Source organism: Leptidea sinapis, chromosome 28 (assembly GCF_905404315.1).
Source record: "Leptidea sinapis chromosome 28, ilLepSina1.1, whole genome shotgun sequence".
NCBI lineage: Eukaryota > Metazoa > Arthropoda > Insecta > Lepidoptera > Pieridae > Leptidea > Leptidea sinapis.
The window spans coordinates 11618533-11639822 of NC_066292.1; the positions used below are offsets into that span (position 1 = coordinate 11618533).

A 21290-nucleotide genomic window follows, 5' to 3' on the forward strand; every position below is an offset into this window, starting at 1 on the left:
TTTTGTCAAAATATTAGGTACCTAACATTACTTCAAGTGTGTAAATATAATAATATATTATTTAACTAGTTAAATTCTTCAAATGAATTCCTTAAATTAACGCACAATCTTAATAAAATTAATAAACTAAGTAATGCTGAAATTATATCATTATTATGTTTTATCTTAATGTTACGGTATATTTTGTCATTTACTGGCTACTTCTGCGAGCTAAGGTAAAGAATACAAGACAAGGAAAAGGGAACAGACTAGAGATAAAACTTTTGACTTGTAAGTTTCGTTCGTGATACCTTCTGGATTATTTGGTTTTTGTATAGTTGAATACGCTGATGTTTGTATTCAGCGTATTCAAAGCAGCCTATTCAGCGCAAACATCAGCGTAAATGGCACATTCATCGAAAAAGTGTAAAGTATGTGTATCTTGGTCAAGAGGTCGTAATGGGAAAGGACAATCACGCTAACGAAATTGACAGGCGCATAAGACTGTCTTGGGCAGCTTACTCCAAACTCAAGTTCACGTTTAACATGAAAATCAGTGGCCACCAAAAAGCTCGTATTCACGACCAGTGCGTTTTGCTAGTGCTCTCGTATGGGGCTGAGACTTGGGTTTTTACTTAGGAGATCCTCCACAAACTTCAGGTGGCTCAAAGGGCAATTGAGAGAAAACTGGTAGAAGTTACACTGAGAGACCGTAAAAGAAACGAATGGGTCAGAGAGCAGAGCAAAGTGAACAATGTAACCAAACGTGTTGTGAAATAGAAATGGGAGTGGGCTGGCCATGTCGCCCGCAAGCATGGCTCGTGGTGCAAGGCGGTGATAGAATGGAGACCGTGGGGTGAGAAATCCCCGAGAGGAAGACCGCAGATACGTTGGCACGACGATATCAAAAGACTGGCGGGAACAAAGTGGTTGGAAACTGCTCAAGACCGGAAAAATTGCATAAGGTGAAGGAGGCCCTTAGAGGTTGAGAACGGCTAAAGAAGAAGAAGAAGTATAGTTGAAAAAAATGAGTCTTAAATTTTGCACCTTTATAGAAGTCCTGCCAAACAGTGTTGATTGCTGTGTTGAAAAAATCTTAGGTTCAAATTTCGCCCAATTACACATTCATTTTTAAGGCTGGGACTGAGCCAATGGCCTTGAAGAATCTAGCGGAGCTAGGTTACCACTCTCATAGTTTTAATTCAGAATTAGAAGCATTTTTAATTTATTACAAATATAATACGATTTTCTTAAGAAAACTAAGAATAATACTATGTCATGTTTAAGTAGTATTGGGTTACAATTAATAAATTTTCGTAAAAATTTTTTCTAGATTGAATTATTAGCATGGCTCCAACTGTAAAATGTATTTTGGTGATATTTATTCGCACTGTCAAAAAAAAATGGAAATGAGAAAAAAAATGAATTTTCTTCTCATATTCTGTAGATATATATTTTTTTTTGTAAAAATAAAAAGCTTTTATATTAACCGTCAAGGAATGTTTTCAATTATGCGCTATTTTGACGATTTCTTGTGAAAGCGGCCTTAAGAGAGCAAGCAAGGTCTGCTGAAAAATAACTTAACCGAAAAATCTATACAATGCCTTATTTTATTATTTTGTTGACAAGTGTCTTGAGACACTTGTCAACAAAATAATAAAATTGAGATGGGAATACAAAGTGAGAAAAAAATAAGATAAAATTTATATTTTATTCTTTATTGCAGTAAGTCGGTGAAATATCAATCCTATTATATATAGGTTAAGGTTGATTTTAAGGTGTTATAGAATACACGAATTGACTGATTATCTTCCTAATTGTACTGCAAAAAAGTTTAGGAATCATTGCATTTTTTTAAAATCTTAATACTTATGTACTTCACACCAACAATTCACTTATCGTACGTTGTGACAAGAGTATCCCTCTAAGCATAATATAATGCTTGTAATTTTAGGCTATGCCCTTCGTTTACTCAAATAAAATTAACAACATTATTAATAAACGGAATATTGAAATATAATGTGTATTTGTGCACGAGTGTTAGGGTGTAGGTGACATACTCACATAGGTATTGTAGGTGACATAAGCAGTTTTTTTATATCATATTATGTTGCAGAAGAAGTTCTGTCTCGTCGTAATTCAATTTTTGTAACCATTGTGATAGTTTTTTTTTATATCAACCATATTATGCAGCAGTACACTGCATGCTAGCAAACTTTGTCTTCCCTACTAGTAACTTCACTTTGGAATGCTTTTTTCTCTTTGGTATGGCAGCTCTCTAGAGTTTTTGAGTAAAATGTGTAAAATGTACAGTTTTTTACTGATACGGCAGGTTACTATCAAGTAAAGACTCTCTGTAGTAAAAGCAATGTCTATAACTCGAATAAAGTTGACGCTTACATATGTAATGTTTCTATTAAAATTTAATCTTATAATTAAATTTTTATTGTAATAAATGACAGATTAGAATTTAAATAAAACATGCCTACATACGACGTTTAATTCCTTTTCCGAGTTGCTCTATTTAACTCATAAACATAGAATAAATTACAAAGGCTCCTTTGCTATTCAAATTTCTTATGTGGCTTTCATCTCTCTGTGTGCTTGTCCTAATTACTAGCTAAACTCTATGTCGGCTTACTTACTAAACTTAGGCAGTCGAATGTTTTAATATTACTTGTTTCTGCATTTTACGGTGAGCGATCTTTTTTCGTTAATTTTACTTACGTATTAAACTACTGTTATTAAAATTTTGTGGCACGTAACGCCAGAGGTCGTGGTTTCGAGTTACGCATCTTTCATAAAATTTTGTTTTCAAAGTTTATTTGTGTATTAATCCTAGAGGTGAGGGTTATCACTTTAAAAACATTACTAATTAACTCCAAAAGATTTAAAGGTTATTTTTTTATTAGAAGGCCTTAATGCATTGATACATTATTACATTAGTAAACATGAGTACATCTAAGTGAGTCCGTATTATGTTTCGATACAAGCCTCTAATGCCATTGTAACAAACATTTATGCATCGTGAACTGCCAAACGCATTTAGAGCTTAATCAAATCGAGTGCTTCATTCTGTTTCGATACAATCAGCCACTCTAGTGCCAGATATATGCGATTTTCAATTGTAACAGCTATATCCAATTGCTAGTGCTACTAAACCTACATACCTCGGTTTAAGCATTGTGATTGTTGACGGGCACTGTACTGTTTTTGGCGGAGCGTTTTCATACCCTTAAGAGGGGACCCGGGTCAAGCGTAATTTGAAAAATAGGTATTTGAAGAAACTATTGCTGTCGCGCCGCGCCCGAAACACAACGATCTATGTGTGCGTGAATAGCCCGTGTTTTGTGTGAGTAATGCGTATGATGGGGTGCGCGCACGACACAAATCGTTTCATTTATCAACTTACTGTGCTCGCTCATAATTAGTTTTTGACAAATCGACAAGTAAACCCATAGTATCTGGGTGATATTATGTGCATAACTCATAAGTTATACTCCGGACTGGCCAACCAACGCCCCTCACCTCCAGCCCTCCCCCGTAGAGTGCGATAGGAACAAATGCAGCTCAGACCGATTTTACCTATAAAATTTTGAATAAATAGAGGTTTCATATTCTCCTGTTTTTCTCTAGAATATTGAAGCTACCAAAAAAATTTTTGATACAATATTTTCAGGAAGAACAAGTCTGTATCGGTACATTTTCCTTTTTTCTTAAAAACCTTTAAAAATTTTTACGTATTCGTCTGAACCGGGCGGTATTAAAATGGCATTTTTTACGATGTTTGAAGAGTCATATTTTCTTTTGTCGTTAGTTGTAGTTGAATGAAAAAAAAAAACAAAACGTACCGACATAGCTTTAGCATATCTTGACTTTGTGACAAAAAATCTCCTCTTTAGAAGCATTATCCAGGGAGAAAAAAGGGGAATACGTTTGTATGGAATAACGCTGCTAGCGTCTCCTCTTAAGGCGAAGTTTTCCCAACACTTTAGGTGAAAATTGCGCGAACGTTAGATTCGATCGACTCGTTACACTCGAGACCTCGGACACGATATCCAAATTGCTGAAATCATAATTAAGTGCGGCGGCCATCTTGGATTTCAAAAATGATCACACAATCGTTCTCTGCACCCTCGAGAACCTCGGACACGATATCCATATTGCTGAAATCATAATTTTGTGCGGCGGCCATCTTGGATTTCAAAAATGATCCCAAAATCGTTCTCTGCACCCTCGAGAACCTCGGACACGATATCCATATTGCTGCAATCATAATTATGAGCGGCGAACATCTTGGATTTCAAATATGATCACACAATCGTTATCTGCACCCTCGAGAACCTCGGACACGATATCCATATTGCTGAAATCATAATTTTGTGCGGCGGCCATCTTGGATTTCAAAAATGATTACAAAATCGTTATCTGCACCCTCGAGGACCTTGGACACGATATCCATATTGCTGAAATCATAATTTTGTGCGGCGGCCATCTTGGATTTCAAATATGATCACACAATCGTTCTCTGCACCCTCGAGAACCTCGGACACTATGTCCATATTGCTGAAATCATAATTATGAGCGGCGGCCATCTTTGAATTCAAAAATGATCACAGAATCGTTCTCTGCACCCTCGAGAACCTCGGACACGATGTCCATATTGCTGAAATCATAATTATGAGCGGCGGCCATCTTTGAATTCAAAAATGATCACAGAATCGTTCTCTGCACCCTCGAGAACCTCGGACACGATATCCATATTGCTGAAATCATAATTTTGTGCGGCGGCCATCTTGGATTTCAAAAATGATCCCAAAATCGTTCTCTGCACCCTCGAGAACCTCGGACACGATATCCATTTTGCTGTAATCATAATTTTGTGCGACGGCCATCTTGGATTTCAAAAATGATCCCAAAATCGTTCTCTGCACCCTCGAGAACCTCGGACACGATATCCATTTTGCTGTAATCATAATTTTGTGCGGTGGTCATCTTGGATTTATCTAACTTCCCTAAAGTACATATATACAAAAATCCCGCGTGGCATAATATTGAAAATAATGTTACGTAAATTTTATTTTAGTACTTTCCGACTTACATTTACATATATATTTCAACAAATACGCTGTCGCATCATCATTATTTTTTTACTATGATTACCGCTTTGTACTTGTTTGCTAAAATCTTACGTAATGTGAGCCCGAGAGACACGAACACAGTACCTTCTTGACAGTGGTCACGGGCGTACTGCTTGAGCGAGCATGCAACCAAGGCGTCGCGTTTGGTTTATTACGAAAAAAATTAATATAAAATAATTCATAAAGCGTATTGATAAATCCCACAGTGAAAACTTATAAATACTAATAAACTATCGAATAAAATAAGTTTTGTGTTTATAGCTATCATAGTTTTATGATAATTTGATGATGATGATTTTTTTTCGTAATCGTGTTTTCGAAACAGCGATAATTTAGGTAAAGAAATGAAGATAAACATGTCAAAAATTAATGAAGATAAATTGGAACCGTAGTATTTGTAGAAGTATTTTAAGGAGATTTTTAAAAATGTTACCTTTTAGGACTATAGCGCCTTAATCAAGCCTACGAAAAAACACACGGTCGAACGTCTTGTTGATCTTCTCAAGTCTTATCAATTAAAATCTATGCTTAGGACAATAGCCAATTAATGACAATCAGGCAAATTACGCAATTTCCACTAGATACTAGATAAAATTAATCTAGGTTATGTTGGCTGGCTTAAGTGTTCGCATTTCAACGTATTTCATTAATAGTCTATTTCCAGCCATTCATATTCCAGCCAGAAGTACAGACGCCTCTTGAGATCCACAGAACTATAAACAATATAATACTATATAATATGGGCACTGTATGAAATCGCTGCTTTGTACTGAAAAATTAAAATATTTATAAGATAGTGTAAAGTATATCTATATATATATATCTTCTCGTCTTAATAGGGCTACTGGCAAACCAAGCGCTGGCAGCTATTTCGATCAACGGATCAGCCTAGTTATAAGATTTCTTTTGTGTGAGTAAATATAAAGTATTTTTAAGGTTTAATATATTATTAATTTAATCAAAGTATTATCCATACTCAATATTTATCATTTATGAATTTGGTAGAACTCCGAGACCTGGAGTCAACAAACACTTTGAAGGCATTTTGTATTCCTTCTTGAGAAAAATAAAGGTCGGTTGCCAGGTATGGCAAGTACGAATAATGTCAGAGGTTTTGTAGAGGTAGGTGTTATAAAATTATAATGGTCCTTACATCATTTATGTGTCTAGATCACTGACCTGTATAAATACTACTCTATATGTTTGACAGCAAATTTGAAGCGCCACTCGCGAGCGTCCAGAGAACTAATTTTGACGTATAATACAAATGGCTGCAAAAGGAACGTACAATACTCTGAAGTATTTTTGCATTTTGAATTAATTTCGTTCGTTTTCCGTGTTATTTATACTTTAAGAATCAATGTAAGTACACATTTTTTGTAAATAGTTTCCCACCTTCTATCGATGTTTGCTGAGGTTGTCATCACTAGTTTTTGTACCGCAGACTCTCGCTTCATGGCCAACAGCGCCAAAATGGCAAATATCAAACAAGCACTAAAGAACTTTGACAGCCGCCAGTCCTGTGGTATATACCATATAGTAGAGGCTGTGGGTCTAGACAGACTGTGAAACTTGTAAAACTGTTGAAAAAACACACTAACACAAAGTGACTTACAAATCCCGAGTGTATTTCGTAGCTAGTCACGCACAGTAAAGTAATAAACCTGGCCTGTTTTCGTAGGAGGTCTCAAGAGACTCTATTTAGACGTATAAATGATCTAAAGGTTTCTCGAGTATTTTGAGGATTTCGTTAGATCACAAATTATGCAGATTGGTTGATGAGTTGGGGCTATTTCGTCATAAATTTCTGAATAAAATTCTTAACTAAATAAATTTAAATTTTATTAATTTGCGTTGATAGACAACTTAGCAGCAAGAAATGCATTCTTAAGATAACAAATTACTAAACTTGATTAGTATCTAGAAATATGTAATAAATACAAAAAAAATCCGTAAAAAACAATTATTGGACATCTTGCATTTGTAATTCTTGCGCATTTTACTGGTATTTTCTACGATTAAAGGAAATGTTTAGTTTTTTTATAAATCGAGTAGTCAATCAATGCGTTTTAGGTAACTTTGTAGTAGGCTTGAAAAAATGTGAACCAGGTGTCATTCTATTCGGAACATCATCAACATGATTTTTGTAGAAGCATAGCGCTTTAGGATTAGAAACAGTTGTCATTATTTGTCACATGTTCACATATGTCAGATATAAGTTTACGCGGAAAAATAACGACATTACATTGTAGATGTTATCTATTTTACTCAATCTTTTTTTTATGAAAATAAGGGACGAGACGTAACTGATACGCCATACCCGTTACAATGCAGTGCCGTTACGGATTCTTGAAAAACCTAAAAATTTTGACCCTCACTACAATTGTACTCGTCATCTTGAGAAATAAGATGTTTAGTCTCATTTGCCCAGTAATTTCACTAGTTACGGCGCCCTTCCGACCGAAGCACAATAATGTTTACACATTACTACTTTACGGCAGAAATGGTAGTCCCGTAGCGTTTGCCCCCTCACATAAAAAAAATAGGCGCCGTTGTGGTACCCATAATCTAGCCGGCATCCTGTGTGTCCCAATGGTAATATAAGACTTATAAGAAACCTACATAGCTCATATTTTATTACTAATTGTTGTTCAAATCACACTAATTATGTGTCAGTTCGTGCACATTATTCTAGTCGAACATAGCACATAGAACGCCGCAAATTGGGCAATTTTCATACTACCTACATGCTATTTCACTGTGAATTTCATTGCTCCGTGGATGGAAATTAGTGTTCAAAGTCGTGCGTTCCTGTTTGCAGACAATCTATATTAATTATTGGGTACTGTCCCGGAATAAGGAATAATGAGTTTGTGATATAAAAACGACAAGCTTCTGTTTTTTTTCACACCTAGATGAATCGTTGGATTCCGACCACCGCCCACATTCTCTTGCAACACCACTCTTTTGAGGGAATACCCCAATTTCACCCAGCATTATATACAAAAATTATCATTTGAAAATCATAACATGTTTAGATTTGCAAGAGCGAGATCTCAAGTCAATTTCCTGATATGCAAATATTGGGGTTGAGCAGGTCAGCTGTAAAGTGGATCCTGTAGATGAAGCCACAACCTAAGAGTTGAACAAAGCATACAAGATTTATCACCGAGACGTCACTCATACTTTTGGCTCCGTTGGAAGAGCACTCGCACGGAACGCGAGAGGTCGCGGGTTCGAGTCCCGCATTGTTCATAAATTATGTATTCAAGTTTTATGTTTGTAATTAATCCCAGAAGTGAGGGTTATCACTTTAAAAACATAACAAATTGTTTTGTATTAACTATCATATTATGAAAATAAGAGGAAAAGAAACATATGAACAGTAAAAGTGCGTTTATTGATGTAAACTATCTATTGCTAAATCAGAACATGTGCTTATAACTTATGGCCAGTATGGAGCTCTTTTTTATATATATATATATATTTAATATTGTTTTAATGGTTAGTAAGAAAGGGGCAAAACGGCGATCTTATGGGAAATAATACCACTGTAGTGATCGTATAAAGCTCAAGATTCTTGAAAAACAAAATTCTGAATTCATCTTCTTAACTTAATATAACATTGTTATAAGCACCTTCTTGGAATACTTTTTGACGCTTTTGTAGACTTATTATTAATTTAACATATTGTTGGGGTAAAAGGTTCCGATATTATAAAATTTACAAGTGATCTTAATTAAATTATGTCATAAACATTTAAATTTAATTTTCAATATTGAGAATCTGGTGTCTCCTATCGAGTCCTCTCTTGAGAAGGTCGCGTGGGGTAAATTGAACCTTGTCTAATTTAACCCCCAGAAAACTCAAGTTTGCGCGTTTACCACTTAAATAATCCCATTTGTCGTATCACCGCTCTTCGACAGCACTTTCCTTAATGCCTCGCCTAGTATCGGAATACTGAGTCTCTAAATTTCGAGCGACCGCCGTTTCCGCGGCCATCTGGAGGGCAAAGCCAAATTGGCTTCGAAGAAGCTGGGCGTCATAAATAGAGCACGGCAATACTTCAAGCTGGCCCGCATTCTAGCGCTCTACAAAGCGCAGGTCCGGCCACATATGGAGTATTGCTGTCATCTCTGGTCTGGCGCACCCCATTATCAGCTCGATGCATTTGACCGCGTGCAAGGCAGAGCAGCTAAAATTATCGTGGACCGAGTGCTCTGTGAACAGGATCACTTGGCGTTGCGTAGAGACGTCTCTTCATTGTGTGTCTTATACTGCATTTATCACGGGAGTGTTCCGAAAAGCTGTTTCACCTGGTTCTTTGCTGGACACTCCACAAATTAGGATATCATCCCCACCGTTTGGATGTGTGGCGGTCCTCCACAGTGCGGTTTTCAAGGAGCTTTCTTCCACGTACTATAAAGCTGTGGAATGAGCTTCCTTGTGTGGGGTTTCCGGGACGACCGGGTTCCTCATAGGCCAACAATGCTCCTGTGATTCCTCTGGTGTTGCTAGAGAATGAGGGCGGCAGTGATCACTTAACACTAGGTGACCCGTACGCTCGTTTGTCCTCCTATTCTATAAAAAAAATGAATTCAATGAAAGGAATGTAATTATTTACGTAATATGCATGCAGGGTATAAGGCAGGCTTAATCATCAAACATAAATTTGGCCTCATTTTTAAGGAATGAGCGATTTGAGGAAAGAGAGTTTGAATGTAAAAAAAATGGTCTTGGCTTAACAGTCAGTCAGATGTAACAAGTAGATGTTCCTATATTTTTATAATGGCTTGGCCAAAGACAGTAATTATTCATATATTAATATTTTTGTTACCTGCGTAATGCTTAAGTAATTCTTAAATGTAGCCGGAATTCCGTAGATTTCTGTACCGTAGGTAATTTATGACGGTTCTTTTCATACAAATATTTAGCGTGGGGAATACGAGTTTGGCTGTTATTAAATTAATTATTTTACTGATAACATTTGTACACATTAAACATTTTTTATCTTATCTATGTTTGAAAAAATAGTCTTAGTAAAACTAACTTGGTTTAGCTTTTGTCAGGAAAAAAAAAGTGAATATGGCGCTATTTTCTTTCTATGATTTAAATATTATGACTGGTGAGATGCTAAAGATGTTTAAGGAGAGTTTTTAAAGTAAGGAGAGTTTCTAAATTGAGTAGGTACTTGTAGTTTCCAATTAATATATTTTAAGGAACATGAGGTGAGACAAAATGTTAACGACTATATTAAAACAAAATTAATAACAAACAATTAAAGAGTTTTAACATATTAATAATTTAAAGGGTTACCAATCCAAATTACAAAAATAGGTTGACTTTTCAAACATACAGAGGTTTCCCTTATACTAGTTGATTGTGCATGAAAATCATCTCGAATGAATGGTGCACGGGTTTATAGAGACTCCCAGGCGAGAAAAATTGCCTTTTATGTGTAATTTATGCTTATTATTTACTGCCTTGCCCATTACAACGCAATGCCGCTCAGGATTCTTGAAAAATCCAAATATTCTGAGGGGCACTACAAGTGCGCTCGTCTCCTTGAGACATAAGATGTTAAGTCTCGTTTGCCCAGTAATTTCACTATCAACGGCGCCCTTCATACCAAAATACAATAATGTTTACACATTACTGCTAAACGGCAAAAATAGGGGCCGTTGTTTCAACCATAATCTATCCAATATCCTGTGCAAAGGACTTCCCACTGGTAAAGAAATCCAAAAAACACTGCAAGATCGATAAAAGAATGAAAAAATAAATAATACTTTTCATTTGAAGTTTTTCGATAAAAACGGAAGTTTTTGTAATTAAGATTATTGCATCAATTTTGATTTTTATATTTCCATAATATATAATTATTTGCTAATACCACAACTAATACTATATTTGATTGTTATAAGCTGTCCTAAATGATCTGAGTCAAGTTTATGCATAACTTGTTTTGTTTTTGGTATTATGACTGTAAAAATATTGTCGATACAAGCTAGAAGCTGTTACCCTATTCAGGCTCACTAAACAAATATTTAAGATTGTAAGATTGAAAAAGGTTTATTATGTTCTGGCTCAATGCGCACTTTTCCAAAATATTAACATTAACATCCCCACATACAATTATTTTTTTATCTAAATAAGTTTATTTCGCTAATATGACTTCCATACTTGTACCAAATGTTTCAAGTCGATCGAACGAAGGTCGAAGTTGCTTCAATTGTACGGGATCTCTATTGTTTTTACAATAGAAAGCCCAACAATATCTTTGCGATTTTTAAAAGTTAAATCTTTTGTCATTATGATTAATAAACCTCAATGAATAGAGTTTAATCTACTGAAGGAACTTCCTGTTATAAAGTTACTAAAATTATATTAAAATTAAACATACTGAGTTCCTCAGTTTTCAACCAGTGCTCAGAAACACAAAAATATGAATATTTTTACTATTCAAGAACAAATCAATTTCCAAGTTCTTACCTCTCATAGACTGAATATTCCAATGAACTAAATTAATAATACATTTTGCGGCAGTAACTTGTTCAACTGATTTAACTTATTATTATTATCAACTGATTTAACTTATATTATGATCAATATTATTATTTATTATATTAAGCGCATCTATCGGATTGCTAGATGAATACTGTATTGTCTCTGTAATGGGTTTAAAGAGTCTTTACTACTACTCAAGTTTTTTTCAGAATCTTCAAGGAATAAAATAGATAAATAAATATTTGTTTTTTTATAATAATAAGTCACTTGAGTGTGTGCTTAGCACGTATTACGAGTATAACGGACTTTTGTTGTTACTAAAATTGTTTAAATCAATTATTTTAAATTTATTTTTATACATTAAGTAGCTGACCCATCAAACGTTGTATAGCCATATAAAGTAATTAAAAAAATCAACAATTAAAACAAAATGTTCGGTCAATGATTTATTATGACTTTTATTGTTGAGTAACAACAACAAAACTATGATAGGCTGCGATTAGCATTTTTTAATGAAGCCCCATCTCGTGCCACTATTTACAGTTAGTTTAACGAGTTTAAGCGTGGATGTAGCAATCTCGATGATGATCCGCGTGAGGGACGTCCTTTAACAGCGACTACTGAAGATAAAATCAGCGCTGTGTGACGCATGATAGAGGAAGATAAGAAAGTAATCTATCAGCAGATACGGGCAAGCCTAGACATTGGTATGAGTCAAGTTCAAAAAATATTACACGAACATTAAGTCGTCAGAAAGCTTTGTACCAGATGGATTCCCCATACTTTAACCGACGACCAGAAATACCTGCGCATGGACTGGTGTGACGCCAAATGTTAGATAAGTTCAACGGCGGTGACTCAAGTGCTGTATTTGACATCGTCACAGGTGATGAAAGCTGGATATATTGCTACGATCCCGAAACCAAAAGACAATCAGCTCAGTGGGTGTTTCCTTTCGAGGATCGGCCAACTAAGGTAAAGAAAGGAAGAATTCAAGGAAAAAAGAAGATTGCCTCATTCTTTGGTCGGAAAGGTCATTTCGCGACAGACAGACAGATGGAAGGACAGTTACTGCAGACTGGTATGTCAATATTTGTTTTCCTGTTGTCTTGGATAAAAATTGACAGCAGCGTCCTCGAAGCAGGATCCTCCTTCACCACGACAATGCTTCAGCACACTCCGCAAAACACTGTTGAATATTTGACTATGGCTAGTGTCAAGATAATGAGTCATCCGCCATACAGTCCTGACCTGGCACCCTGCGTCTTCAATTTATTCCCGAGAACTAAAGATAAAATGCGAGGTATTCGCTTTACGAGCCCTGAAGATGCGGTGAAAGCTTACGAAAATGCCATAGCAGAGACCCCTAAGGAAGAACCCCTAAGGTTCCATCGAATGCGACGATGTGTAGAGAGGAACTGAGATTACTTCGAAAAATAATAAAAGTATTGGCAACTTTCTACATTGAGCCGTTTTTCATTTTCCAAACATTTTCAGTGTTACCTAGGTACATAGATAAATTATGTAATGTCAAGTTTAGTTTGTACCTAAATTCATTTTCTACGCAAGACCCCTTCATCGCTTAAGGAATCGAATATATTCTTTGCTATCGTTACAGTTTCACTTGTCATGCTGTATAGAATTTCCTAAAGGTTTTTTATCGATACAGAAATATTAAAACCGTTCTGCGAAATGGTTCGCACAATGAATAATGTATTAGCAATTCCTTATAAAAGCTGTTTTTGTTATATTTTAGTATAACCTAAGAAGCAGGCTTATTTGGGATTTAGACGTTTAATTGTGATGTTTTAAATATGAGCTGACAGTTTTGTGAGAACTTTTATTTTTGTCTGGAGAATAATAGGAAGAGGAAACGGTTTATTCGCATTTAACATGAAAACTCAAGACATTTATTTTTTCCAACTGTATTTACATTTAATTTCAGTATTATTTAAGTGACATTTTGTTTTATGACCTTTTTCAACATTTTAGATATTGACATGATTCGATTGCTGTAGAAATTTTGAGACTTCTGATCGAAAATTTGGACAGACAGTTTTGGCAGTTCTCTTTTGATGTTAACCTGACACTTCCCAAAGAATTCTGAAAAGGCAGAAGCAGGTGAAATTCTGAAGGTGCAAATCCAGGCCAAACACTCGTAAGTTATCCGGAGTGGCTATAGATGTGTGGGGTCAGGTGTTTTTGCTACTTTTCTATATAACGACCCATATAGCCGAATGGTAAGTGACCCTGACTACTAAGCTGGAGGTCCCGGGTTCGAATCCCAGTAGGTGCAATCATTTATATGATGAATATGGATGTTTGTTTCCGAGTCATGGATGTTTATATTATGTATTTATATTTTTTTTATGAAAATAAGGGACGAGACAAGCAGGACATTCAGCTGATGGTTATTGATACGCCCTGCCCATTACAATGCAGTGCCGCTCAGGGTTCTTGAAAAGGCCAAATATTTCTGAGCGGCACTACAACTGCGCTCGTGTATGTAAGGTACATAAGATGTTAAGTTTCATTTGCCCAGTAATTGCATTAGCTACGGCGTCCTTCAGACTGAAACACCGTAGGTAATGCTTACACATAACTGCTTCACGGCAGTTATAGGTGCCGTTGTGGTATCCATAATCTAGTCGGCATCCTGTGCAAAATAGCCTCCCACTGGTAAATGGGATACGTATGTTTAAATAAGTATATTGTATTAAATACTAGCTGACCCGACAGACGTTGTTCTGTTCATAATAAAAAAAAACTCTTGCGGATGGAATTTTGGAAAATCCTTAGCTGACCTCTACTTGGTGAAAAGAATATTCCTACCAAATTTCAAGTCTTTAGCTCTAGTGGTTCCAGAGATATCGTGATGAGTGACTATATACGTGGAAATCTCTTATATATATATAAAGATTGAACTTCGCAAATGGATTGTCTTGATTCGCTATTATCATTGCTGCATTGATCTCTTGACATTGATTAAGTTATTTGTCCATGTTGCCCATGAAGTATAATTGTAAAAATTTAAGCTGTGCATCTTCGAGAGGTTGCAGTGATCCAATACGATGGTGAATCTGTCCTTATATCTACAAAATCAAAATCAAAACCCGTATTACTGATTTATAAAAACTTTTTAGAATTAGCATACACAATACATAGGAATAAGTATAGTACGTATGTTAATCTTTTACTGTATTGTGTGTAAGTATGTAAATAAATTTAACCTTGAATGTCGGATTAAATCCTCGTTCTTAGATGTCTGCCCCAAATGAGGTCATTTGGAAACAAAGATTGTATTTTTGAGTGTTTTCTAGAACATAGCAGCACAATTCTTGCGTTTCTCCGCAGAATACTCGCAAACAACGTCCATCGGCCCAATGCGAAAGCTAGTATGCAAGCAGTACTACAGTACACTATAAGTACTGCAATCGTATCGAAACGCTGCTCAATTCAAATCAGTACTTCATAAACTTCTTCTTGTGCGTCGAAAATTATCTATAAGTTGTTGATCTCTGAGGTTTTACTGGACGATTTCGTATTGCCAGCCGATCCGTTTTACGGGCTGCTACGCTTTGCTCTTGTGATTCATAGCACGAAGACGATCATACTAACGCGGTTCTTTTCACCTGCAATTTCTTGTTCTTCTTCAGTCCTTTCATTCACAATATTTCGAATCCTAGTTGCATTACGTCTTTGTCGGGAATAATTTGATCGTCTTGGTCGTGACATTGTTAATGATAATATCGGCACAATAAGCTAATAGAAACTCGAAACAAACACACCAACCAGTCAACTTGAATAACATGACTTGCACTGTCAGTTGTATTTTATAACTCATGTAGCGTGAAACTAACAAAAAACTTTATTGAATTCTTTCTATTCTCGAGATGTCATCAAAATGTCAATCCATACAAAATGTATCAGAAAATATTTTTTTTTATAATAACATTTTTTCGTAATTTTTTGATATTTTATGACTTATTATATCCTATGTCCGTCTCCTGGCTCTAAGCTACCTCCTCACCAATTTTCAGCCATATCGGTAAAGCCGTTCTTGAGTTATAAATAGTGTAACTAACACGACTTTCTTTTATATATATAATTATATAGATATCGTTGTCTTATACCCATAGTACGGCTATGCTTAGTTTGGGGCAAGATAATTTGTGTAAAAGTGTGTCAATATTACTATTTATATTTTTTTTCTATAGATCATCAATCTCGGCTACTTTCTCTCAACTTTTTGCAATAATCTCATCAGTTGTTTGAAGTAGAAATCCGAATCAATACTAAAAGCTTATAATGAACAATTCCTTTCTAATCCCAACATACATATACTATCCAACTTATTTATGTATTAATCTTAAAAGTGAGCGTTATCACTTAAAAAACATAACAAATTGCTTAGATTTGTAAGAGCGATATCTCAAGTCAATTTCCTAATATGCAAATACTGATGTTTAGCAGGTTATCAACTGTAAATTAAATCCTGTAGATGAAGCCACAACCTGAGAGTTGAACAAAGCATACAATATTTTACGATGATATGTCACTCGAACGATTAGCTCAGTTGGGTCGTATGTGTGTCATTAGTCGTGGGTTCGAGTCCCGCATCGTTCAAAATAATTTTGTTTTCAAATGTTATTTGTGTATTAATCCTAGAAATAAGGGTTTACATATGCTATCATTTTATTGCGAGTTAACCCGAGGTTTGCCACAATATTAAAAGCCTGGTCAACTTTTCCGATGTCCATCGGATACATTTTTCATCACCAGTTATAAATCTCTTCAAAAACGGCTCAATTTAATTACTACTCATTAATAAATCGCAAATAAGTATACGGTTCATAAGGCTTCTTTGAGTGCGCTCGTGTGGCATACAAATATCGAGCTTCTTCAAATGTGTCTTAACTGTTTTATGGTCGATTCCCAGTTCTTCAGATATGTCGTAGCTGCTTATATGCAATCGTGCTCTCTTTTATCAAAAATAGCGTCCATTTTATCCGTAACTTATTTTAAAGGCAGGCAACGCATCTCTTCACCCTGGTATGGCAACGTTAGTTAGCGCATTAATTTAAAGTTATTTATGCAACTGTAGTGTAATAAGGGGTATTAACAGATGCATACAAGACTTTATCTACACCCATAATATTCTGAAACAGTTATCTTACTGCTCACATTAAAAAAGCCAGTCTTAGTAACCATAATATAATCAACGTATGGGCATGTAATGCGTAGGGACGAACACCATATGACGAGACGAGTCATGGATATGGATGAGGCAAAGAGAGGCAGAGGCCGCCCACCAACTACCTGGACTGTAACGATGCTAGGCCTAACGCCAGTAATGACCCAAGATCGCAAACAGTGGCGATCTTGTATCAGGAGGGCTGACCCCAAATAGGGAATGTGCTAACCTGGGAATATAGTAACCATAATATCTCATCCAAAGGAGTGTTATTATGAGACGGATGATAGTATAATGTTGTACTGAATTTCATTACATCACTCGTTTGGATGATGTAATGGCTATTAGGACATTGGGTGTTTTAATGTTGGCGTGTTGGGTGTTTTTAGAATCTTTAATAGAGCATTTAAAGCATGGGTGTAGATAAAATATCTTTCTTATGTTACATGAATATTATATTGTGTGAAAATTTCAAAACAATCGGTAAAGAACCAACATAGGGTTTTTTACATTTACATATTATATTGTAAGTACAATTAACAATTTGAAAAGCAAAATCAGGCAAAAGAAAGCATTAGAACAGCACAACCGTCTGAAGTAGGGGCGATCGAACGATCAATAAGTTAAAAATAACGTGCAATTTCGATAGACATTAACATTCATTCAAGTAAATGTACCGTTAGATTCAAATGGAAGTTTAAACAATTCTCTTTTCTTTTTGTCTTTGTTTTCGATTTTTACATGTCTCTTAGAATTATAGAGACCAATTAATTATACGTACGGCACGCTATGATTGCCGTTTTCACGTTTGTCCACTCATGAAGTTTCGTATCTATATATATAAAAGAAAGTCATGTTAGGTACACCATTTATAACTCAAGAACGGCTAGACCATTTTTTCTGTTGTTTGATTTTTTGGGTTACTCTTAGTCCGGAAGAGGATAATAAGTAATAAAATATCGAAAAAATCACAAAAAAATATTATTATAAAAACATTTATTTTCTCATACATTTTGTATGGATTGACATTTTCATGACATCTCGAGAATATAAAGAATTTAATGAAGTTTTTTGTTAGTTTTAGGCTACATGAGTAATAAAATACAACTGACAGTGCACGTCATGTTATTCAAGTTGACTGGTGGGTGCAATGACGTAATATAACATTCTATACATAAGATGTATAGAATGTCATTGAGTGGGTGTGTTTGTTTCGAGTTTCTATTAGCTTATTGTGCCATCTTTCCCGACATAGACGTAATGCAACTAGGATTCGAAATATTGCGAATTGGACTGACGAAGAACAAGAAATTGCAGGTAAAAAGCACCGCGTTAGTATGGGCTCGACGTTGTATTTCTGAATCACAAGAGCAAAGCGAGGCAGCCAGTAGCCTCAGAGATGAACAACTAGATAATTTTCGACGCACAAGAAGAAATTTATGAAGTACTGATTTGAATCGAGCAGCATTTCGAGACGATTGCAGTACTGATTACCGCTTGCATACTAGCGTTCACATTGGGTCGATGGACGTTGTTTGCAAGTATTTTCCGGAGAAACGCCAGGATTGTGCTGCCTTAGTGGGAAACTACCGAATCATGACATTTTCTAGCAAACACTCAAAATACAATGTTTGTTTCCAAATGTCGTCATTTGGGGCAGACATTGTCTAAGAACGACGATTTCATCCGATATCCAGGATATTAATTTATTAATATTCTTACACGCAAACAGTAGAAGAATAACATACCTACTATACTTATTCCTATGTATTATGTATGCTAATTCTTAAAATAAGTGTTTACAAATCAGTAATACAGACTTTGCTTTTGATTTTGTAGATACAAGGACTGGTTCACCATCGAATTGGATCATTGCAATCTCTCGAAGACGCACACCATATATTTTAACAATTATATTTCATGGGCACCATGGAGGAACAACAACATGAAGAGATCAATGCAGCAATGATAATAGCAATTCTTCATGATCTGCAGGAACTACTTCATGAATATTTTGCATGTCGAGTTAGCCCGCAAATCTTTAACTTCCGATCCGGCTTGCATTCTCCACGACCATTAACAAATCTCAAGGCCAATTCTTGAGAGTTTGTGGTCTGAATCTAGAAAAGCCATTTCCCATGGTCAATCTTTATATATAAGATTTCCACGTATATTCCTTTTGTCGAGTAGAGGTCAGCTAAGAACGGATTTTACGAAATTCCATCGGCGAGAGTATTTTTTAACAGAACAACGTCTGTCGGGTCCGCTAGTTAATTAATAATTACATTGAAGGAGCAAATTACTGTTCTTTATTGTCAATAGTGACGTGCAGTTAGTCATAAAAATTTATCGAATGTATAATTTAAGGACACAAAATTTATTTTTTACATTGATTTCTAAACTATGTTAGGGTCCCGCGAACATTTATTTTTTATTTTTATAAGATTCTAATTATTGGTGTACTTATTTACCACAAAATACGACATATGTTTTTCAAAATTTTTAAAAATGAAATCTAATACGATCTTTACATAGGATCGCTGGCCAGCACAACTACAACCTTCGGCAAACTCGCGTCAATGCTCAATGCAAAACAAAGCAGTTTCGACTGGACGTTCCTTCGAAAAGTACAATTGTGAGTGCACTGCGATTGTGATATAGTTTTGACCTGGCTTTGGATTTCGGATATTGATACTGCATTACTGTTGACCCTTGCCCGTTAATAGAGTCGCCGTTGCCGTGCGTTGTGAAAAAGTGTAAAAACGATACTATATAAGTATTTGTGGTCATATATGATTATTTAAGGGAGAACAAATTGTGTAACTAGTATCCCCCGTAACTAGCATAACGGTGCTTCACTTGCTAATATCACGGCGCGGAGTCCTTTTTTTACTAGTCCGTGTATCCGACATATATAATAATCCGTTCGTTGTTTATATCCTAATTTTATAACGGTTTCATTATTTCTTCTTTTATTTTTTTAGGCTTATCAACTGGATGCATTATTTTATATTTACGATATAAGCTTAAAATAAAAACAATTTACATTTAAATAACTAACTTTAAAGTAAAACTAACACAGAATTGCAAATAATCATTTCAGAATATCATCTTCATTAATTTTGAATAATAACTTATTAATTTATAAAATATTATATTTTAATAACACAAAATGTGTAATTATTTCTATAAAATTTGCCAATCATTGGGGAATACCTTTTCGGAAATTAAACACTGGTAAATAAATACCAACATCTTGAAGAAGAAATGATCAAAATCTTGCCCAAACAAAACAGTCAGGCACATAGGATACATATACTATCGTATAGATGACCTGATAACTTGATAATGCATAACCAATTTTGATTTCTCAACGTGTACGTTAGCGAGTGCTTTAATTTTCAAAATACTAAGCAGCCAATAATGCCAATACTAATGCAAAGTGGGGCTGGCTGTTTACGACTTCTCAATCAAAATCGGTTACAGTGACAATAGATTCACTTACTTTTCTCCCTTGCTGTCTCTCCGATAGAGATTTCCTTTTCACTCACACGCTTAGTTTGTCTATACGCTAGTATTTTGTAAGTCTATGGTCAGGTCAGGCAGAAATTAGAGACCTCCATGTACCATGGTCCGGGCTTCTTCCAAGGAGCGTGCATATCATATAGGCATCTAGGCAGTGCCTACCTCGTTATGTACCTAAATAAATATAGTGTTAAAGTTATCTCATCTATGACAAGTTAGACAGTGCTTACCTTCCTAGAAAACGAAAGCACGCCTCTGCTTCTTCCCCTAGCCACAAGCTTGTTTCTTTTGCTTGATACTCTTATCTTCTCTTAGTATTTTCTTTGATTAACACGAGTGGTACACTTTCCCGCAGCGGATTCCCCCTGAAAACGTGCTCTGAAAAGGTTACGAAACCTTGAAAACTAAAATAATAGTAAAAATGTAGCTGTTACGCAAAATCTAATGTTAATTAGTAATTTAATTAATTGATTACATAGTTACAATTACACGCATTTCAATCCTTTAAAAAGTGTTTTATTTAAATCTTGATCCCTTTTTTGTATATAACTCAATGACATATATATCACTGATTTACGGCCGTTTTCAATAACCAATCTACCCTTAGTTTAACTTACTATCTATAGTATATCATAGTTATGTTATTCAAGTGTAAGTAAGCGTAAAAAGATAGATCTGTCTAGTCTAGTAAGTTAATCTAAGGATGGATAGGTTATTGAAAACGGCCGTTAATCGTGAAATATACACCTAAGTTGACCTTTTCCATCACATACCCAACATTCACAGCGCAAATAATATTATATAATGTTTATCAAAAATATAACGTTAACTCTAAATATACATGACACAATTTGTCGATCAAACTAGTTCACAAATATTTATCAACGCTGGAAACACAAACAGTAGTCGTTATCAAGTCTATCGGTGTAAATATTTTACAAACA

At 35.3% G+C, this 21290-nt stretch overlaps 1 protein-coding gene across 3 annotated transcripts in view; it reads left to right on the forward strand.

Moving 5' to 3' along the window:
* Positions 1 to 21290, forward strand: part of LOC126973119 (uncharacterized) — a 610257-nt gene that overhangs the window by 35002 nt on the left and 553965 nt on the right. The window contains exon 2 of one of the 3 annotated variants that reach the window (XM_050820264.1): positions 13620 to 13785. The exons of the other annotated variants lie outside the window; for them this stretch is intronic. The gene's annotated coding sequence lies outside the window, so the exon portion shown is untranslated. The remainder of the gene's footprint in view (positions 1 to 13619; positions 13786 to 21290) is intronic. 3 annotated transcript variants of the gene reach the window in all.